Below are 24517 nucleotides of genomic sequence, written 5' to 3'. Positions count from 1 at the left end.
GTCAATACAAATTTATTTGGCAAACAATTAGTTTATTTTCCGGGCCCAACGTTTTCGAATGGTGAGTAATGAATGAATTTTTTTGTGTCGGTAGATCGAAGGTTAATCAATTTTTCAAGAAAACAATATTTTCGGGTTAATATTTCACAGCATTTGAACTGCTTGTTTATAAATTTTTTCCATTTATTGTCCTTTAACGTTCACACAAAAAGCAAAAATTAATTATAAATATTTATTAACATAACTAGAAAAACAAATTTTGAACTATCTATCAAAAAAGTCATTTACTACTGTCCTAGAACTCTCATCTCTATTTGGAGTATTGTCGAAAACCAAAATCTTCATCATAACCACCTCAAGGGTACAAACCATAAATAGAGCCATAAAAACGTCCATGGGAGTGGTGCTGTGTTTATAAGTATAGTCAGGAGGATTATCTTGCACTAGTCCAATTTGGTCTACACTACCCAATAGACAGAAGATTAAGAACATTATCTGGGTGGAGGATCTGCTGATGGATACATCTTTCCTTTTGGGCTTTTTACTTCTTCAATATATTACGAATTTCCTACAACGTTAAATTAAACATCAATATTTAAGCAATTTCTATGTGAATAATTAATAGAATAATCCAATAATTGTCTTTACCAAATCACACAGGTTCACCTATTATTATAATTATTAGACTTTAAGCAGAAATATCATATCTTTCCAATAATTTTCGACGCGTTTGAATTGATGTTTTAATCAACAATTTCTAAGGTGAAATTAAAATGTATACTATTTTTATTCAGTTGTAATGCGAAGGCAAAACTCTTATTTTTCACTTAGAACAGAGAGCGCAAACCAGCACTCTAAATCGACTATTTTCGACTCTATTTGGAGTCATTATCAGAGAGGCGTAGGTTTGCTGTTCTCTGTTCGAAGTGACGAATCTCCGAGAGCTTATCCCCGCATTGCAAATGACGTTTATGGGGTAGGTGTCTAACGACATCTGGTAACTAAAAGTCAAAGTTTTAAGGTTTTCAACCTAATAGAACTATTAAAAATATTAAAAATATTCCTAAAAGATCTTTAATTGAAAACTTATTGGACCATTTTCCGGGTAACACCTCCATGGCTTCTAAAAATTGCACGCCAGATGGATGCGGAAGCCAAGAAGACAAGAGGGAATTCAAAAAACTTACAATTCACGACGCCGTCTTTTCAGCTGGTAAATTGCAACTGAAAATGGACCTAGTTACTCAAAGGAGTAAAACCAATATAAAATGAAATAAAAATGTATACTATTTTTATTCAGTCGCAATGCGAAGGCAAAACTGTCTTATTTTTCGATTAGAACAGAGAGCGTAAACCAACACTCTAAATCGACGATTTCTGACTTTATTTGGAGTCATCATCAGAGATGCGTAGATTTGCTGCTCTCTGCCCCAAGTGACGAATCTCCGAGAGCTTATCCCCGCATTGCAACTAAACTTTATGGAGTAGGTGTCTAACGACATCTGGTAACTGAAAGTCAAAGTTTTCAACTTAATAGAAATATTAAAAATATTATTTGAACGATAGAACAGGTACATAGACTGGTAAAACACATCAGAAGTGATCTAGAAAATAAAAGGTATTGTTCTACTGCATTCCTGGACATTGGTCAGGTCTTCGACAAGGTATGGCATGCTGGTATGCTCTTTAAACTAAAGAAAAACCTTCCCCATACTTTTTATCAAATCCTAAAAAGCTATATTTCCAACCGACATTTCCTAGTCAAGCAGGATAATGAATACACAAGCCTAAGACCAATAAAAGCAGGAGTACCACAAGGAAGTGTCTTGGGACCGATATTGTACTTGCTCTACACTGCTGACCTACCCTCAAGTAACAGAACAACGTGTGAAACTTTTGCTGATGACACTGCTGTACTAGCCTTTCACCATGATCCAAATACAGCATCCAGAATCCTTCAGAAAGACCTTAATAATATACAAAGATGGCTTAAAAATGGAAGATAAAGGCGAATGAGAGTAAATCCATCCATGTAACCTTCACCATGAAAAGGCAAACATGTCCATCTGTAATACTAAATGAAACGCAACTCCCACAAACCGATACTGTCAAGTACCTAGGAATCCATCTTGATAGGAGATTAACTTGGCAAAAGCACATTTTTACAAAAAGAAAACAACTAGGAATAAAATTCCGAGAAATGTACTGGATCATAGGTCGTAAATCTCAACTATCTCTTGAAAACAAACTGCTGATATAGTATTTTTACTACAAAAGCGATATTACGTAGGTCAAAATTTTTGACGTAAGAGAACTGTCAAAACATTAGAATGTGACTTTTCATTATTGCCATGTTTATTACAAACATGGGAATAATGAAAAGCCACATTCTAATGTTTATTACAAACATGGCAATAATGAAAAGCCACATTCTAATGTTTTGACAGTTCCCTTACGTCAAAAATTTTGACCTACGTAATATCGCTTTTGTAGTAAAAATACTATATATAAATCTATATTAAAACCAGTGTGGACCTATGGTATCCAACTTTGGGGGACAGCCAGTCAAAGTAACCTAGAAATACTGCAGAGATTCCAGAACAAAGTCCTTAGAACCATTCTGAATGCCCCTTGGTACGTGCCAAACTATGTGATGGAGCAAGACCTCAATGTGCCATCCATAAAAACAGTAATAACAGAATATTACAAAAAATATTCCAAGAGACTAGAATCTCATCCAAACGAGTTAGCCTGCAACCTCACTGATGACCACAATGATGTACGACGCCTTAAGAGATTCAAAGTAGTGGACCTAGCAAGAAGATTCGAATAATCTGTGATAACTAAACTTTTAACTTGTTTTTTTAGTTTAATTTATGTAAAGAGGGTGATCACTGGATCTCCCTCTACAGGTCAAATTTTAAATTTTTGTCAAAGAATTTACCTATTGTTCTTAGTTAAGGACAGATTGTAAATATTACAACATTAAAAAAAATTGGACCATTTTCCTGGTAACACCTCCATGGCTTCTAAAAATTGCAAACCAGATGGATGCTGAAGCGAAGAAGACAAGAGGGAATTCAAAAACTTACAATTCATGACCCCGTCTGTTCAGCTGGTAAATGCCAACGGAAAATGGACCAAGTTACTCAAAGGAGTAAAACCAATAAAAAATGAAATAAAAATGTATACCATTTTTATTCAGTTGCAATACGAAGGCAAAACTGTCTTATTTTTCACTTAGAACGGAGAGCGCAAACCAGCACTCTAAATCGACGATTTTCGACTCTATTTGCGGCTATAAGCTCTCGGAGATTCGTCAATTCGGGCAGAAAGTAGCAAACCTACGCCTCTCTGATGATGATTTCAAATAGAGTCGAAAATCGTCGATATAGAGTGCTGGTTTGCGCTCTCTGTTCTAAGTGAAAAATAAGACAGTTTTGCCTTCGCATTTCAACTGAATAAAAATGGTATACATTTTTATTTAATTTTATAATGGCTTTACTCCTTTGAGTAACTAGGTAGGTCCATTTTCCGTTGGAATTTATCAGCTGAACAGACGGGTTCGTGAATTGTAAGTTTTTTGAATTCCCTCTTGTCTTTTTCGCTTCAGCATCCATCTGGCTTGCAATTTTTAGAAGCCATTGAGGTGTTACCAGGAAAATGGTCAAATTTCTATTAGGTTGAAAACTTTAAAACTTTGAATTTCTAAGGTCTTTTTCCTCAGTAATCTGGGAAATGGACCCAGAATGTTTGGTATTAAACTAGTTTCATGTGTTTCTTCTTCTTGGACCGTTTTAACCTTAATCTTGCTCGTGAGTATATGTTTTAGGAGGGAGTACCGTGATCCAAACAACACGTGTCCCAAATAACTTGTACTATTTTACCAAGCTCAACAGTGCTCGGTCTGTTACAACAGCCCGTTGCAACATTTCTTCTTCAATTTCTGTACACGCTCCGTTGTTTCACAACCGTCGATAAAACATGGTTTCACTGGTATACACCAGAGACCAAGGAATAGTCGATACAGTGGACGTCATCCCGCAAACTTGCTCCCAGGAGGGCGAAGACTGTCCAATCGGCCGGAAAGGTGATGGCCACCATTTTCTAAGATTCACAAGGTGTGATCTATATTCACTTCCTGGAAAAGGGAAAAACGATCATAGGGATTTACAATGCCGCATTATTGGCCCGATTCGACGCCGAATTTCAGAAGAAATAATTACACCTTTACACAAAAGAACTTTTTATAATAAAACGTTTTCATTATTTATAGCAGGGGTCACCAATTATATTTCCTGAGGGTCCGTTTCGAAAATCTATGACACTTCCGGGGTCCGGAGTTAACACTACCTGTCTGGCTGTTCCAATTCGGTAAACAAAGCAGAAGGGTGCAGTGCGAAATTTTTAACAGTTTTTTAATAAATCCAAAACATCACCGTTTTTGCTCCCAAAAATATGTTTTTAGCATTTTTGGGTCATCTTAAACAAAAAAGATTTTCTGTCATTTTTCTCAAAACTTGATAGATTTTAAGTTTTAAGCGATTTATAATATGAAAAATGCGAAAATAAGCATTTTCGAAGCTTGAAAATTCATATGTACATTATTACTTTGCGGTTGTCAAGTGCCTAAATTGAAGTTTAGACATTAAGTTTCAAGATTCTCATGAGTTATCGGGGTTTATTTCAATTTCGACCCTTTGTTTTTATTGGCTTTTAGCACATTGGCAATAATTAATTGAATAAATAAATAAATCATTAAGAAAAAAAAATATGTTAATAATAAATTATAAAATTTTAATAAATATGAAGTATTTGTTGGGCATTTTTCGCATCTTCTTCTTGTGGTGCTTTCTCCTTTAGTGGAGGTTAGCGACTACACTGGCAAATCTGTCTCTGTCTAATGCGGCTCTAAACAAAGATGTTGAATCAAGGCCGGTCCAGTATCTGCTATTTCTAAGCCATGAATTCTTCGCAGAAAAACACAGGCACCAAAAACTGCAAAGATACTAGTAAAAAAAGACAACGCAAATGGAAAAGGACAACGAAAATAATGGAAAGGAAACAACAATAATAGGTACTTGGAATATCACAAGTCTTTATGGTAAAGAATTCGAATTGACAGAGGAAATGAAAACATACGGCATTGACATCCTAGGCCTGAGTGAAACGAAGAAGAAGGGAAGAGGAAATATGAGATGTGGCGATGGTTACAAGCTCTTCTACTCAGGTGTACAAGAAATGGAAAGAGCAAAAGAGGGAGTCGGTTTTATAATCACGGATGATCTGAGTGGGAGAGTTGTAAAATACCAAGCAATAAACTCTAGAATAATTACCGTAAGTATAAAACTAGACGAGTTAGTTAGCATAATACAAATATATGCACCAGTCGAGGGCACAGAAGAACAGAAAATGTCTCAATTCTATAGCGAACTCCAAACAGCTTTAGACGAAGTGAGAGAAGATACTGAGAACATAATTATTATGGGAGACTGGAATGCTAGAGTTGGAAATGACATCAACAAGGGACATGGAAGCCTTGGGCGGTATGGAGAAAAAGCTGAGAACAGAAATGGGAAGAAGATGATACAATTTTGTGTAAATAACGACTTAAAAATTGGAAATACATTCTGGTATCAAAATATGGAGGACAGATACACTTTTGAAGCACAGGAAAGAAATGCCAAAAGTCTAATAGATTACATCGTGATTCCTGCAGAAATGAATATTATCAAAAATATAAAAACAGAAAAATTTGCAGAACTTAATACTCAACACAAGCTACTCGTAGCCGAAATGACTACAAAGAAAAAGCAATATATAGTCGATAAGTCATACACTAAGATAAATATTAAGAAGCTGAAAACACAGAAAGAGAAAAGGGACTATAAACAAGAAATATATGAGGAATTGCAAAGAATGGAGCTGGAAAGAGAGCAATTGGATATGGAAGAAAGATGGAAAATACTAAAAGACACACTATATAAAACAGCAGAGAAAATTTGTGGAAAAAAGTCAATAAATAAATATCATAAGAGAACAGAATGGTGGAGTCAAGAACTAAAGAAAATAATAAAGGAAAGAAGCAAGCCTGGAAAAAATATCAACAATGTAGAAATGAAAATAACAAAGTAGAATACATGGAGAAACGTAATAGAGCAAAGATAGCAGTAAGGAAAGCGAAAAATATGAGATGGGAAGAATTAGGAAAAGAATTGGAAGCAAATTACAAAACAGATAACAGAAAATTCTGGAACCGTATAAAGGGTCTAAGAGGGAAAAAAGGTAGGGAACAGTATGGAATCAAAGATAAAAATAACCAATTGAAAATAGAGACTACAGAAATAGTAGAAGTATGGAAACAATACTACGAAGCTAAATTCAAACACGAGGAAGTAGAAATATATGAAGCAGGAAGAAATAGACCAGAACTGGAGGAGGAAGAGGAACCAGAGAGTATAAGGAAGGAAGAACTGGAAGAAGCTATAAACAATATTAAACTTGGAAAAGCGGCAGGAGAGGACCAACTAGATCCAGAAATGATAAAATGGATGGGTGAAAAAGGAGAGGACTGGCTATTACAGATATGCAAGGAAGCATGGAGTACAGAGAAAATCCCAGATGACTGGAAGAAGAACATAGTTCTACCAATATACAAAAAAGGACAACATAATGAATGCGAGAATTATAGAGCAATATGCTTGTCATCGGTCGCCTTCAAGGTATACACGAGAATTATAGAGAAGCGTCTAAGATCAGTGATAGAGAAAGAATTGGAAGACGAACAGGCTGCATTCAGATCAAACCGTCAAACAAACGATAACGTCTACATCATAAGAAATATAATGGAGAGACAATGCCGTAAAGGGAATGAACTATTTCTCATGTTCGTCGATCTGAAGGCGGCATTTGATACGATAAACAGAGAAATATTGTGGAAAATATTGGAGAGCTATAATATACCAAAAAAGATGATAAAAGTCATAAAATCTATATATATGGAAGTAGAAGGCCAAGTACAAATAAATGGAGAAAGATCAGGCACTTTTAAATGGGATAAGGGAATTAAACAAGGAGATGGACTAAGCCCCCTCTTGTTTATAATAGTCATGGATACTTTAATCAAAAATACCAAAGATCAAACAAGAAACCTTCAATACATAGTAGGATATAAAAACTTAAATGCAATAAAGATCAACTCCCTTCTATACGCTGATGATATAGTTCTAATCACAGACACAGTAGAGAAAATGCAGAAACTAATAGATATTTGGCAAAAAGAGATACATAAATTAAAAATGGAAATGAACCTCAACAAAACAAAACTTATGATAATAAATGAAGATGAGAAAAGAGAAAGGAATACTAATATAATAGTAAGGGAAAAAGTAATAGAACATGTATCTACTTTTGAATATCTGGGAAATATAATAACAGATGATGGGAAAACGGACTTGGCAATAAGTAACAAACTGAAGAAGGCAACTAGCGTGTATTACTCTTTAAATAATACAATTTTTGGAAAGTCAGAAATAAGCAACAAAACTAAACTCAGAGTATATAACAGCATAGTAAATCCGATAATGACATATGGGGCGGAAACATGGATTGTCCAAAAGAAACATGAATCAATGATAAACGCGACGGAGATGAAATACATGAGAAAAATAGCCGGAGTTACGAAGTTTGACAGATTCAGAAATGAAGATATAAGAAGAGAGTTGGAACAAGAACCGATAATTAGGAAGATCGAAAACAAACAATTAAGCTGGTTTGGACACATACAACGAATGGAGCAAAATAGACTTACAAAGAAGGTACATGAAGCCAAAATGGGAAACAAAAGAAAAAAGGGAAGGCCGAGGAAGACATGGATGGACCAGATCCAAGATATAGGTGAAAGGAGACACATCAGTATGAGGGATATGAAGAACCTGGCCACCAATAGAAGCAATTGGAAGAAGTGGATAAAAGGCGGAACCCGACATCCGACGCCCTGAAGGGCACTAAGGATTATGAGAAAGAAGAAAAGAAGAATTCTTCGCGCCTACCGGGACCACGTTTTCCTTCAATCTTACCCTGGATGATCAGTTGCGCGAGGCGGTTTTTTTCATAAGTACGTATAATATGTATAATAAGTGCGACAGAGACGGACCATAAATTGCGATGTGCGGCGGCTTAAAAGTCGAGTGGACTCGCATAATTAACAATTAAAAAACAACGGTCTATATTGAAGTAAGCCCCGATTACTCGTTAGAATCTTGAAATTTACTTTATAAATTTGAATGTAGGCACTTGGCAACCTGAAAACTAATAATTTACATAACGAGTTTTCAAACCTCGAAAATGCTTAGGTATTTTAACATTTTTCAGATTTTAAATAGGTTATAACTCTAAAACTATTAACTTTTGAAAAAAAATGACAAGAGACCTTTTTTTAAATACAATTTTGGAGGCTAAAAGGTAATTTTGAATTTGTAAAAAAATATTGTTTTGTCCGGCATCCCGGGCCCCTTCTAATTTGTTTAAGAGGACATTTTTGAACAGGAATCCACAAAAAAAAACGAATCAGAAAATTTGTCATTCGGAAGCGGCCTCGCAACATGGAGTAATATGAAAAGGAAACCTAATAATATCCGATTGTTTTTTGGCCACTGTAGAGTTAAATACTTTCCCGGTATGTACAATAAATAAAGTATAAATTCATTATGTATTGTTTTGATGTTGTTATCAGTAACACAAAAGTATTGTAAATTGTTATTGAGAATATTTTAAAAGTTAGGAATTTATAGTTTGGATGTTAATAACGTCCTTCTAAAGTTTTTAGACATCTTCAGTTTTGTACATAGTTATTAACTTTCTTGAAATCCAGTTATTAAAACAGAAATTTAAAATAAATAATCATACTTAGTACGAAGTGGTAAATAATTTGTGTTATCTTTTCTACATTAGTTTCAATGCAAGGTTTGTTTGTTGCAAACTTATTAAATCTGAAAACTATTCATGCACACATGCACACCTGAAAAGTACTCCCAGTTAACATATTTATAGTAGAGAGGAAATGAATATAAAAAACGCACATGAAAATTTTATATTGCAGTTTACTTAAATTCAAAATTAATGATTATAATAAATATAACAATAAAGGATAAACTCATTAGAAAATCAAATTATCAGTGAGAAAAATGACATTTTTATTATGTACAACCTGTCTGAAGTTTGGAGTGAGTTTGGTGCAACTGATTCTCATTGGGGAGTTGCGATATTCATCTGTTAGCTGATATATCTGTACTGATTTTTAATAAAGTTCATTCTTGATAAAGTGGGTTCGCACACATAAGTTGAGTCAAACTTAATATACAATTTGATGGCCAAACATTTTCAAAATTGCCAAACGCTATATTCTGAATTTAATGACGGTCCGCACAAAAGTAGCTCACGGTTCGGATGCGGACCGCGGTCCGCTAATTGGTGACCCCTGATTTATAGGACCCAATATAAAATTATAATAGTATATTATGCAACGAGCATTTAATGATGGTCATTATGAAGCGAGTATGAGGGTTACGAAATGATTTTTGGAGAAAATCAGTAAGAAGCCTAGAACACATAAGAAACGATGACATTAGACAACAAATGGAAATAGAAAGAACATTCATAGATGACATCGAAAGACAACAGCTAGTATGGTACGGACACATAAAACGAATGGAGGAAAGGAGAATCCCCAAAAAAGTGTTAGAATGGACCCCCACAGAATATCGAAAACGAGGAAGAAAAGCAACTACATGGATAAAGGGCATCTCCAAGGCGATATGTCGGAAAGAAATTTAAGAGAGGAAGGCTGCCACAATAGAAAGGAGTGGCGATTAGGAACGGAAAGGGGTAGAACGGTATAAAACCAATATAATAAAAAATATTGAAAATGAAATGAGTTAGAACACTATAGAATAGAATAGAATAGAAGTATGCTTTATTGTCACAGAAAATACAAATTTTATGGACAAAGCTTAATTAAAGTCAGAAAAAATAAATAAATAATATCTAACAATAACAATAACAAATACAATTTTCTGAAATTTGATAAATCGTCAATATAAAAAAAAATATACCTAAATACAAAATATAAGTTAATAAAGTAAAGAAAAGAAAACAAAATCGATATATTTGCAACAATTTATAGAAATTGCAAAGTGAATATACAACAAAGTAAACTATTTATAGACATAGGAACTAATAAGTTTAGGCTGCTGCATGTGACACCCAAATATAGATAAGTTTGGTTACTTGTACATTACTGTAATTTCTTAGTTAGTCATTCAGAAACTCTTCTACTGAATAATATGGTCTTTTAGATAGATGAGCTTTTGTCATTTTACGGAACTTGGGGAAAGATGTTGCAGATTTGAGTTGTAAAGCAAGATGGTTGTATAGTTTTTTTGCGGAATATAATATAGATTTCTTTACTAACTCAGAGGACGGGATCGGTAAATAGACATCAAAATTTGAATTTCTGGTGGAGTAGTCATGACGAGGCCTTGCTGGAAAGACATGCATGTGTTTACGAATTAAGCAAACAGTTTCTAAAATATATAAAGATGTAAGGGTTAAAATGCCGTGATCTTTGAAGTAACTTCTGCAATGTGTTGTTCTTCTGAGGCCAAACAGATACCTTATTGCTCTTTTTTGTATTTTGAAAATAACATCTAACTGGGCAGCTGTACTAGAACCCCAAAAAGGAAGACCATATCGAAGATGAGACTCGAACAAAGAAAAATATGTTAGTTTAGAAGATGCTAAATTGAGTTCTTTCGAAACAGATCTTATAGCATAGCAGGCTGAGGCGAGTTTCTTACTTAACACATCGATATGAAGGGACCATTTGAGGTTGCTGTCTAAAAAAATACCAAGAAATTTTACAGAATCAACGGTAGAGATCTGGCTGTTATTAACAAGCAGGGGTTGAAGAGCACTTTTATAGGATAATGCTACTGTCTTATCCACGTTAAAAGAGAGTAAATTAGAGTCAGACCAGGTTTTTATCGTAAGCAAATCAGAAGTTATAGTTGCATGAAGAGATGCAATAGTTGAGTTGCTCCAAGTGATACTGGTATCATCAGCAAAAAGAAAAATTTTTCCATCGATTTTTAAGTTAGTGATGTCATTTATAAAGATAAGGAACAGTAGAGGACCCAATACTGAACCTTGTGGTACTCCACATACAATGTTTTTGAGACTAGAGTCAGTATCATTTGCTCTAACTATTTGTTTCCTATTATTCAAGTAAGATTGGAACCAATTCAAAGAAATACCTCGAATCCCATAGAAATTTAGTTTTTTAATCAAAATGTCGTGATTTACACAATCAAAAGCTTTGGCATAGTCACAGAAAACAGTGGCAGTATAAAGATTATTGTTTAGTGCTTGGTAAACCTCATGAAACACAGAAAACAAGGCATCAGTGGTACATTTATTAGTTAAAAAGCCGAACTGATTTTGGGATAAGATGTTGTTATCAATGAGAAAGGACATGAGACGGGTTTTTATGAGTCTCTCAATAATTTTTGAAAGTACCGGTAGTAAGGCAATAGGTCTATAGTTGCAAGCATTAGATTTTTCACCACCCTTATGAAGGGGAATAATAATGGCTATCTTTAGGCACTCTGGGAATTTGCCTCTTTCAAAGGAATCATTAATTAGTGAGACGAGGTTTTCCAACACATTTTCTGTGAGATTTGAGAAGATTTTTATGGATAGTCCATCAGTACTACAGGATGATTTGCTTTTGATACTATTGATAGTTTGGATCAGTTCAGTTATATCGATTGGTCTTAAAAAGAATGAATTCGAGAACACTCCTGAATTGGGGAGATAGGAAATGGGATCTTTTTGTGGCAAAATAGTAGAAGTTATATTTTTACTCACATTAACGAAATATTCGTTTAGATTTTCCGGGTCTGGAAGGGCAAATGTTTGAACTGCGTGAGTTCTATTTCGAAGATCGTTTATTATGGACCAAGTTTCTTTTGCAACACTTTTAGAGCTTTCCATACGATTTTGATAGTAGGCTTTTTTAGCTGATTTGATGAGTTTTAGATAGGTTACCCTGTACTTGGTGATATATTGAGTGACAGAGACGTTGGTAGCAAATTTCTTGATATACAATAGTGAGCGCATATTTTTGGCTGATATGCGAATACCTTTTGTAGCCCAGGGTTTGTGATGTTTTGGCTTAATTGAAATTAAAGGAAATGCCTTATTGAAGATAGAGACAAGCTTTTCTATAAAATCGTTGAAATTATAATCCACCTCCGCAGAAGGAAAATGCCACTCAGAAGTTAAGCATAAATTTTGAAATTTATGAAAATTCCCAGCGGAAAAAATCCTACCTAAACGTCGGGTTTTCGAGGAGGGTTTGCTGAAGATGTTAAACTTCGTAAATACTGCTTCATGATCTGATAATCCCGCATTAATAATTGTAGAGCAGACATCAAGGGGTGAGAAATCTGAGACAATATAGTCAATTATGGTAGATGAAGTTTTTGTAATCCTTGTAGGAGAATTAACGTGCATTGAGAGACCCTATGATTCAAATATGTTGACCAAGGACATTTGGGTAGCACAAGCAGCATCATAATTAATGTTGAAGTCCCCGCATAGAATTTTTCTGCTTCTATGAGGCAAGTCATCTAACAAATTTAGCAGGTTCTGAAAAAATAGTTCCACAGGGGAGTCAGGTGATCTATAGATGCAAATAATGTAAAGATTAAGATTTTTATTATAAACTAGGGAAAACTCAAAGAAGGCTTCATTTAACAGAAAGTCATATTTTGTAATCAGAGAAAAATCATTATTTCTAGAAAGAATTAGGGTGCCTCCATGAGCTGAACTTGGACGATCATACCTAGCAATTGTGGTATATTTTTCTACAGTCTAACGTCTCATGTCTTGTATGCAGTAGAATTATTATCTTCTCTTGGTTGTGGGTCATGTCATACGCTAATCTGCCTCTTAGACCAGTGCAAATAACAAAAAAACAATAAAAAATTAATAGCAGGATGAGACCAATTCCAAATGAAAGTACACATATTAGATAACATGTGGAACATTTTTCACCAAATCTGGATGAGGGGAACATGGGTTGGGGGAGCGCTTTTAGGGGTGAAAACGGTTAATTACGATTTGCGGCAAAACGGCACATCCTATCGAAAAAAGTTATCGCAAAGTTGTAGGATATAAGAAGATCTACAACTTTTGTAAATAAGCATTTTTCACATAACCTCAAAATATCCGAGAAAATTGGAAAATTCGATGTTTTTGATTTTATTTTTTTTTCTCACTGAAAAAATTTTTTTTGTTTTACCAAATATGGTGGACACTTACCCCTTTATGTCCCAAACACGCTGTAATTTTTTTGTATAAAAATATTTTTTAAAACTCTTGTTTTTTATGTTCAAGGGAAAATGTAAGCATTTTTTCAATTGAAAAATCTCCCCAAATTTTTTTAGCTTTTTTTAAAGAAGTTGGCATTTTTTTTGTTTATTGAAACCTCTATTTTCTGATGGTGTAAAATAATATATACGTTACTGTGGAAAATTTTGTCACAAAAGGCAAAAATCGGAAATTTAATTTCAACCCCTCACCATTTTCAGATTCTCAGACGTAATGTAAGTTGCATAGCTGCGGAAAGCTGCATAGAGAAAACTGCAGAATCTGTAAGTATTACCGAATGTGATAAAGAAATGCCATCAAAGAAGCAAAAACTTAATTAATTGATGAAAAATTGGCCAATAAAATTATAATAATTACTTTCTTTTGTATTAAATAAACTTTTTCGTTAAAAAAGTTGTTGCGACTTTTAATTTGGTTCCTGAGAAAAAAGTTTAAAAAAAATGTAGCTTATAGGTAAGTAGGCCGACTTTAAAAAAAAAATAAAGTTTAAAAAAAATAAAAAACGCGCTTTAAAAGCACTAAAAATTTAAAAATAACTTTTAAAATTAAAGCTAGTAATATTTTATTTTTAAATTTTTAGTGCTTTAAAAGCGTGTTTTTTATTTTTTTAACTATAATTTATTCACAAAATTAAAAATCACAGATAACGGCATTAGTGTAGTAAATTTTTAACAGAGGTTCGTTGGTTCCTGCTCGCTATGCCATTTATATTACGTCTGAGAATCTGAAAATGGTGAGAGGTTGAAAATAAATTTCCTATTTTTGCCTTTTGTGACAAAATTTTCCACAGTAACGTATATATTTTTTTACACCATCAGAAAATAGAGGTTTCAATAAACAAAAAAAATGCCAACTTCTTTAAAAAAGCTAAAAAATTTCGGGAGATTTTTAAATTTAAAAAATGCTTACATTTTCTCTTAAACATAAAAAACATGAGTTTTAAAAAATATTTTTATACAGAAAAATTACAGAGTGTTTGGGACAGAAAGAGGTAAGTTTCCACCATATTTGGTAAAAATTTTTTTTTCAGTGAGAAAAAAAAAATTAAAATCAAAAACATCGAATTTTCCAATTTTCTCGGATATTTTGAGGTTATGTGAAAAATGTTTGTCTACAAAATTTGTAGATCTCTTTATTGCCTACAACTTTGCGATTTAACTTTTTTCGATAGGATGTGCCGTTTTGCCGCAAATCCTAATTAACCGTTTTCACCCCTAAAACCGCTCCCTCACCCATGTTCCACTCTGTGTACTTTCATTTGGAATTGGTCTCATCCTGCTATTAATTTTTTATTTTTTTGGTCCATTTTAGAGCTATCTGCACTGGTCTATCTGTTTACTGCGATACGCAAAAGTTGTTTGATTGTTAGGAGGTCTCATATTACTTTTACTCAAGAAATTTGTCTTTTCTCTATTTTACATTTCTCTTAGTTTTTTATTGAGTTTTAACTTATTTATTTAGGGTTTTTTATTTACATTAATTTCCCATTTCATTCGTCTTCCATTCGACTGTCCCTTCCTTGGGTAATGTATACCTTGTGTCCTCTAAATTCTAATTGTATCACAATAATTTTAGATTTTAGACACATCAAATTTATTCAGTATTAAGGGCTTCTTACTCGAGAGGTAGTCCAGTGAAATAAGGTTATCGTGACTTTGACCCAGCTAGGTAACTGAGAATTTTTTTTTTGGCTTTATGGACTCCGATAACCCAAACATATATATTTCCTACATTGAGGTGTACTAAAATTATTAACACTGTAGGCCCAAAAATGCACCATTTTAAGAACTTTCGACCAGCAGTAAATAACAAGTAAAGCATTTTTTAAGAACTTGGAGGAAACTATTTGATAAAGCAAATTCAAAGTTTTAAAATAGCGGCATCTAAAAATTGATTTACTAATTTATTGCTTACAAACCTGTAAAAAATGAAAAATTCTTAGTTTTTCAATAAATGTTAATAATCATTGTAAAAATGAACCTGGAACCTTCATACTGCGTTTAAAGTTAAGTCTTATAGTGTTAAAATTTTGTTTAAAATTTCAGAGTGATGCATCAATTAGCTTAAGAATTATTTGCCAAGAGGTGAAACATGCAATTGTAAATTACTAACCATATCTTTGTTAGCAATTCTTCAACTCAAACCATTTGAGAAAACAAAATAAATATTGTACATACATTAACATTTACCCTACTAATACTTTAAGCATTGTAATCGTGAAGAAGGATTAGTTTTCAATAAAAAGAATATCATCATTAAATCAAAAAAAATGTCTGGATAATTATCTATTGGTCTTTACCAAAACCATCAAATTAAATAAAAATAAAAAAAGTTATTTAATTTGTTTATCTTTCTAAAAAAATAGAAAAATTTAATCTAATATTATATTAAAATATAAATTGTAATAACATATAACATTAAAATAAATAAAATATTAATATAAATATTAAAATATAAATAGTAAAAATATAAATATGTAAAATATAAATAGTAAAAAGTAAAAAGCGAAACTAAACAAAAATATCGGAGAGGACCATAAAAAATCAAGTGATGGCTGCTAAAAGATGAGAAAGAAGGTCTATTCAGGAGAAGAATAGTAGAAATAATAATATGTTGGAACATGAAAGGAAGCCCTAATACAATTTGGAGAAAAATGGCCAGTAGTATTAGAGAGACTGCTATTGAAATACTTGGGAAGACGTCAGGAAAAAAGTTTGAAGTCTTTGGTGGTGGTCAAACGAAGTACAATGAAAAATAAAAGAGAAGAGAAAATTATATAAAAAGTGGCAAGAATCCCACACATATCTTCAAAACTATATGGTGGCGAAAAAGGAAGCGAAAGTAGCAGTAGCAAAAGCCAAATCAGAGGCGTATTTAAACCTATACGATTAACTTAATACCAGGGAAGGCGAAACGAAGATATATAAAATAACCAAACAGAGAGCAAAGAAAGCAAAAGATTTTAATCAGATTAGATGTATCCGAGATGAAAATAATAAAATACTAGTTCACGAAAGGGATGTCAAAAAGAGATGGAGAAAGTACTTTGACAGCTTATTAAATGAAGAATTTGACAGACAGCCTGTAGAGTCAACGGAGACAGTAGCAGCAATGGTCACCAAAATAACAAACGACTCAAGCGTTCAAAGTGGCTCAAGCGCTTCACAAAATAAAGAAAAGAAAAGCGGTAGGACCAGATGATATTCCTGGGGAAGTATGGAGAGCATTGGGAGAGACAGGAACAAGGTGGCTAGCAGGTCTATTTAATAGAATTATGGAAGTTGGACAAATGCCAGACGAATGGAAAAGCAGTATACTGGTACCTGTTTACAACAACAAGGGAGATATACAACAATGTATAAACTACAGGGCTATAAAACTGCTTAGCTATACCATGAAAATATGGGAAAGAGTAATTGGTAGACGGATACGTGAAGAGACCGAAATATCCGAGAATCAATTTGGCTTTATGCAGGGCAGATCAACAACAGATGCGATTTTCATTATAAGGTAGTTGATGGAAAAATACAGGAGTAAAGAAACAAACGCTCATATTTATGGTATTCATTGATCTTGAGAAAGCATATGATAGAGTTCCTCGAGAGATTCTGTGGTGGGCACTCAATAAGAAAGGAGTCCCTGGTGAATAGGTAACGATTGTGAGGGATATGTATGAGGGAGTAACGACTAGTGTTAGGACAGGTGTGGGAGAGACTGATAAATTTCATGTGAAAGTAGGATTGCACCAAGGCTCTGTGCTTAGTCCGTATTTATTCTCATTAGTTTTGGAACAGATAATAGCGAAACTACAGGGAAACATTCCATGGTGCCTAATGTATGCTGATGATGTCGTGTTAGTAGTTAAGAGTGAAAGAGACTTAGAACAAAAACTGGAACAGTGGAGGCAAGCTCTGGAGGAAAAGATTTTAAAACTTAGTAGGACAAAAACAGAGTATTTGGAATGTTCATTTAAAGATGGAGTTACTACAAATAAAATGGTATCTTTGGATGATGAACTGAATGTAAAAAGCAATAGTTTTAAGTATCTGGGATCGGTATTACAGAGTAATGGAGAAATAGATGGAGAGGCATGCAGTAGAATTAGGGCTGGATGGATGAAGTGGAAAGAAGCGAGTGGTGTGTTGTGTGACAGAAAAATTACAATGAAGCTGAAGGGAAAATTCTATAAAACAGCCATAAGACCGGCTATGATGTACGGAACTGAATGTTGGGCAGTGAAAAAGAAAGACGAACAACGAATGCATGTGGCGGGAATGAGAACGCTTAGATGGATGAGTGGAGTGACAAAGAAGGATAAAATTAGAAATGAGTATATTAGGGGAAGTCTAGATGTGGCACCAATTGATGCCAAAATGAGAGAGCATAGGTTAAGATGGTTTGGTCATATTCAACGTCGAGACGTTAATCACCCAATAAGAAGAATAGCTGAAGTGCAGATTCCTGGAAGGAGTAGGAGAGGAAGACCAAGAAGACCTGGGGGGAGACGATAATGCAGGACATGTTGGTAAAGGGGATTGACATTGATATGACCCAAGATAGAATTGTGATGAGAATGAGAAGAGAATGATGATGATTAAAATATAAATAAAATAAAACTTAATTTAAAAAATATTGCAATATTTTGCATATAAACATTCATTTAGATAAAAATTTTCGCTATTTCCCGGAAAAATATTATTTTTTTATTTCCCAAAGCTGGCATTTTTTTTTAACTTATTAAAAAAAGTTATCCTACGACAATTAGAAAAGACGTTAGTCACAAATTCTTAATTTATGGCTTGTTTGTTTATAACAATTAAGAAACTTAATTAGCGTCATTTTAACGTTAAAGAATGACGGTTATATTGTACACGTTTGAATTGTAATTGACAGGGTATTTTAAAATGCGCGCTATAAATTTATACATAATATATATCCAGTTCTTGTTGGTGGATTTTGACTTTTTTTTTAATCTATATCTAATATTTTCGTACATGATGAATGTACCCGTATAGCAAAATATTACTTCTTACACTTAAATTTACAATAATTTGTTGCAAATACTTAATAGAATTAAACGTTTTAATAATATTTCAATACGACTTATTTATCTACAAATATACAGCTCCTGGAGCAAACCATGGCCGGTGAGAGAAACCCTCTCTGCTAAAGTTTAGGTGGGTGTACGGCGGACGACAGACGACAGCGTTTGTCACCGGTCATCATTAATTGCGGGAGCTGTTGTATATATTTGTCAAATTACATATCTGCTCAAAAAATGTAAAAAATTTTGTTCTGAAAAATTATTTAAATAATTTACAAGGTTAATTTAACATTAAATTTATTAACAAACGGCATACTCGTAATCTACTAATTTACTCAAAATCTATCAATCCATCCATCCCCCTGAAATATTTTATAGCTCGAGTTCATATATTATAAATTCACATTTAATTTTTCTATATCGCCGATTAGAAAAACGGGACTAACTTCATTCAGAATAATCGCAGAACAACTGTTTTGTAACTTGTCAGCTTTTCGAATATAAAAAATGATTTTTATTTTATATCTCTTATACCATAAAAACAAATAAACACAACTGTTATTAAACTTTTAAGATATTTCAGCTCTTCAGCAATAATGATAGAAATAGTCGAGGCATTGAAGCACAAAAAAAGGCCTTACTGTCGAGTTTTGGCGGAGTAAGACAGATTTTAATGCAGTTTGGTGCGTTGGATTCGTGAGAATGTCAGGAAATTTTGTGAACTAATGTAATGAATAAGAAATCTCAAATTGCATTTGTGCATAAGAAAAATGCATTTCAAAAATGCATTTCGGTAAATAGTAGGAAAAATTGGCTCAATTTTCTTACTCGGGGGTTTTTGGGGTCGCTGAAAACGAATATGAGGTCGGCTAGAGTGTGCAAACTACCTGGTGCCTGCAGCGGGTGTAATAAACGTCTTCCTCTGGAGTATTGTGGTAATTTATCATATAATTGGCTTAAACTCATTACTCGGGGATTTTGGGGTCGCTGAAAATGAATATGAGGTCGACGAGAGTGTGCAAACTACCTGGTGCCTGCAACGGGTGTAATAAACGTCTTCCTCTGGAGTATTGTGGTAATTTATCATATAATTGGCTTAAAGTCATTACTCGGGGGGTTTTTGGGGTCGCTGAAAATGAATATGAGGTCGGCGAGGGTGTGCAAACTACCTGGTGCCTGCAGCGGGTGTAATAAACGTCTTCCTCTGGAGTATTGTGGTAATTTATGATATAACTGGCTTAAACTCATTACTCGGGGGTTTTTGGGGTCGCTGAAAATGAATATGAGGTCGCCGAGAGTGTGCAAACTACCTGGTGCCTGTAGCAGGTGTGATAAACGTCTTCCTCTGGACTATTATGGTAATTTGTTAAATAATTGGCCCAAACTTGTTACTCGGGGTGTATTTGGGGTCACTGAAAATAAATATCGCAACGACTAAATTCTAATTTCATATCATTTAAAGCAGCTTGAATTAAGGCGCAAGTGGATGATGTGGTTTTGCCTTGAGAGAAAATTACTAGATACAGAATGTACTTAATAGCTATTGTCAAAAATAAAAAGATTGTCATTGGAAAAATTCTTTCATCTGTTGATGCATTTACCCAGCATTTAAAAAGGGTATATTTACAAACACAAATTTGGCTGCATGGAGAGGACAGTAACATTAACTCAACGATTGGGGATGGGAATTATAAAACAATGTATTAATTCCAGTTAGAATAATTCAGCCACCTGGTCCTCCAAACATTTTAAATTTAATATTCTGTAGTTGTAAGTCAGACTGCGGCAACTCATGCGGGTGCAGGAAGCATGGGTTAGTTTGTAATTTAGCCTGCAAAAATTGTGCAGGCTCTGATTGCACAAATCTGATTGCATTGGACTCGAGAGAGGAAAACAATAATGAAGAAGAAGATGATAATGACGAAGAAAATGAATTTTAAAGATAAATTACGATAAATTTTGTATAATGAACTTCTTTAACCCTAAATATATTATAATAATAAAAATTTATGTTTATTTATAATAAAATTACCACCCTTTTCGATCACTATAGTTACGTCGAAGAAAATAGATTACCCCAAAAACCCCCGAGTAACGAGTTTAAACTAATTATATGATATATTACCATAATACTCCAGAGGAAGACGTTTATTACACCACCCGCTGCAAGCACCAGGTACTTTGCACACTCTCGCCGACCTCATATTCATTTTCAGCGACCCCAAAAACCCCCCGAGTTACAAGTTTGGGCCAATTATTTAACAAATTACCATAATACTCCAGAGAAAGACGATTATTACATCCACTGCAGACACCAGGTAGTTTGCACACTCACGCCGGCCTCATATTCGTTTTCAGCGACCTAAAAACCCCCGAGTAAGAAAATTGAGTCAATTTTTCCCACTATTTACCGAAATGCATTTTTGAAATGCATTTTTCTTATGCACAAATTCAATTTGAGATTTCTTATTCATTACATTAGTTCACAAAATTTCCTGACATTCTCACGAATCCAACGAACCAATCCGCATTAAAATCCGTTTTACTGCAAAAAAAATCTACACTTCAATCCCTCAATGCCTCGACTAAAACAGAGACACTTAATTAAAAAAATCTTGTGTCACCAAAGTGTTCCAACAGTGACAATTTTAAGATCTACATTTAGAGTTACAGTATATATTTTTATATTAACGAGAAAGATCAATTATTATTCTACCCTGCGCGTCATTAAAAGAGCCCACATAGAATTTTTTATAAGAACTCTTCAATATAATTGTTAGTTTATGAAATTAATTTTATTGTACTATCCGTTGCAAGATAATTCGGATGGAATTCTGACAAAATATAAAATATGTACGTTTTATACATATTTTGTCGGAATTCCATCCGAATTATCTTGCAACGGATAGTAACTAAACTCCCACAATCCACAAACATGTTTAGGCACCATTAAAGGGTGCCGATAGGTCATTTAAGAGTAATAAGTTTGCATAATTGATATTAGTTTTACGACTTCAGCTAATATAATGTACGATTTGTTTGTATGATGTTTTTCTTGGAATGTGGCTGAGAGATTTGCTCGATCTGTTCATATTTTTACTTTGATTTATAATGAAATGAGTAGAAAAGAAGTGGCCAGACAGCTTGGAGTCACTCGTTGAATTGTCCAAAAAATATACCAACGATTCGTAGAGACTGGGTCTCACGAACGACGACCAGGATCATGCGCGAGATAAATCACGACGGCCAGAGACGGCCGTTTTTTATAACGCACTTCTTTGAAAAATCAGTTCTTTACGGCTAGTCCAAAACCGTTTTCAAAATGCTCACGGGTGGACATTAAGCACTTCTACAGCGAGAAGAAGGTTGAGGGAATTTGGTCTAAGTGCCTTAGACGTTTAGAGAATTCGCTGCCCAACAATAGGACCTTTGTTAACAGGAGCACATCGACAACGCCGACTTGAATTTTCTACAGACCACGAGCATTGGACGATAGAAGATTAAAAAAATGTTTTTAGTGCAGTCATTGAAGCGTAATAGCTATTTGTATAACAAGGGAGGAAAGTGCTACTTTTTCTCCCGAAATAGCGGAGGGCAGTAATCATTCAAGGGAGGAAAAGCCACTTTACTCCCATGTTATACATATGGTTTTTCCACCTTCCTCAAATAACAAGTCATTTTTTCATTTTAACTTAATTTATTTATGTAACTAACCAACAAAATTTATTAGAACTAAAACTAACAAATAGGTACAATATAACTGTCAACTGTCAAATTATTAATGTAAACATTGTTTAATCAGAATAACAATTTACTGTTTTTTACCATTCTGCAAAATACAGAGTGTTTTTAAATAAACGTTAAAATGTATAGATACTTACGTAATAGAAAATAGATATTGTACAGGGCGTCAATAAGTTATATTTCATGAATGAAATACCATGACGTCACTTTTACTTTTCCTCCCTAGGGAGGAAAAGTACAACTTTGCTCCCTAAAATCAGGTTCGGAAAAGTATACTTTCGGTAGAGGTAGGGGAAAAATAGGTTTTTACCTCCGAAATTTTTTACTATAAACCGATTTACATGAGATTTTTTAATTAGGCTTACCTTACCCTTAACTTCAAAAGTGATATTAACCCGAACTCCGTTTTTTTATTTTTAAGGGATGAAAAAAAAACCCTAAATGGAAAAATTGACATTGAGCCATTTTATCGCCAGAAAACTTGTTTAATAATAAGGAGTGACATTGTGAAGTGTTTTCTAACACAATAACCTCATGTTAAACTCATTCTCATCCCCTTGAAAACTGTACAACCCTTGCAAACAACCCCTAAATTGGAAAAATTTACAAAAAATTAATTTAGTATGACATAAAAACATTTAAATATAGAGTAAATGATATTTTACGTTCTCTATCTTAATTATCATATTGTTAACCCCCTTTCAACCCTTAAAAACAACCCCTAAATAGAAAAAAATTACAAAAAATTAATTTAGTTTGACAAGAAGACTTAAATATAGAGTAAATAATATTTTACGTTCTTTATCTTAATTATTTATTATTGTTAACTCCTTTCAACCCTTAAAATCAACCCCTCGATTAAAAATTGTATAAATAATTTCTTTTGATAAACAAAGGATTTACTTTTTTTTCCACGTTCTCGAAAAAGCTATGCTGGATAATCATATGCTCAAGTTCTTTAACCCTTTAACTTTAACCCTTATAAAAACCATTTTGAAGGTAATTAAAAGAGATGCAACTTTTTTTTCAGTATAAAGTGAAAAACTTTTTATTTTGAAACGGTGAAGGGTCAAAGGGCTCGAGAGAGACTGTGGATGAGCTACCACGCGCTCTTTACTCAATCATATCTTCGTCAATTTTTGTGTGATAGGAAAAACAAACAAACAAAAACTTTTGTCAAAAAAGAACCTATTTTTTATTATTACACTTTTTTACGTATCTTTCATTATTTTTGAGATATTATGAAAAAAAGGTGGTTTTTTTAAAAATTCGAAAAATTTTTTTCTTAAAATCGTGATTTTTTCAAAAAATATGTGTTTCAAATTTTTTTTTTATATATATTTTCTTTATTTTCTTTATATTAAACTCTATATTAAAGTTAATTCTAGAGGGAATACGATTAATTTTAATTTTGGTAGAAATGGCACTTATGAAATCTATTGATTTAAAAAAAAACCATTAGATGTTCCTCTTTTTTTTTTCATTACACAACTCACTCATTATACGTACAAAAGACTTTTAACAGTGCTCATTTTAAAGCTTATTTTAAGCACTATAAAATCCTTTCTCAATAGCATGCATAAAATTTATTCGCTCTCCGCTAGATGGCATTGAATACATCGATTAAATTTCACACAAAATAAAAAACGGTTTTGATCTTCAATATCTCGCTTAATATTGCACTTGTACGTTTTTTGAAGGTAAAATATTGCAAAACCTCTAAATTCTAAAGAACTGCTTGGATTGACATGAAATTTGGCATACACTTAGCTAATAAGTCAAAGAAAAAAAGTGATATTGTGCCGATGTGTGCTTTTGCCCTAGGGGCGAGTTTCACCCCCTTTTGAGGGTGAAAAATATATGTTCGAAATAAGTCCGGAAATGGATAAAATGCATAAATCTAAGCAACTTTTGTTCTATAAAGTTTTTTCACCAAGTTAATACTTTTAGAGTTATTTGCGAGTGAATATGTTAATTTTTCTACAAAATAACTACGTTTTCAAACGGTTTTTCGCAAATAACTCAAAAAGTAGGTATTTTGAAAAAAAAAAAGCATTTTTTCAAAATTAAAATTTTTAAAAATTTTATTTTAAAACCAATTTTTTTTTCAAAAATAAGCACTTTGAATCAATGAAACTTACAGATCATATAAACACAACATAAGTAAAGTAACTTGTGAGGCGGTAACGATTAATTTCATTTAAGTTGCTAATTGGGGGGTGATCTTCCTGATTTTTTTTGCCAAAACAAAAGTGACCAACTTTAATTTGAGCGTAA

The 24517-nt window shown here is 33.3% G+C and overlaps 1 protein-coding gene and 1 long non-coding RNA gene across 7 annotated transcripts in view; one reads left to right on the top strand and one right to left on the bottom strand.

The window, feature by feature from the left end:
- The window catches only part of LOC114332012 (uncharacterized), a 431454-nt gene that overhangs the window by 108998 nt on the left and 297939 nt on the right, over positions 1-24517 (top strand). The gene's annotated exons all lie outside the window — the stretch shown is intronic.
- The window catches only part of LOC114332015 (uncharacterized), a 33373-nt gene continuing 9074 nt past the window's right edge, over positions 219-24517 (bottom strand). The window contains exon 2 of the long non-coding RNA XR_003652733.2: positions 219-568. This is a non-coding gene — a long non-coding RNA (uncharacterized LOC114332015). The remainder of the gene's footprint in view (positions 569-24517) is intronic.

The sequence above is a fragment of the Diabrotica virgifera genome, chromosome 1 (genome assembly GCF_917563875.1).
Source record: "Diabrotica virgifera virgifera chromosome 1, PGI_DIABVI_V3a".
Taxonomy (NCBI): domain Eukaryota; kingdom Metazoa; phylum Arthropoda; class Insecta; order Coleoptera; family Chrysomelidae; genus Diabrotica; species Diabrotica virgifera.
Note: the sequence above shows the minus strand (reverse complement) of the source record. Positions and strands in the feature narration are given on the sequence as shown.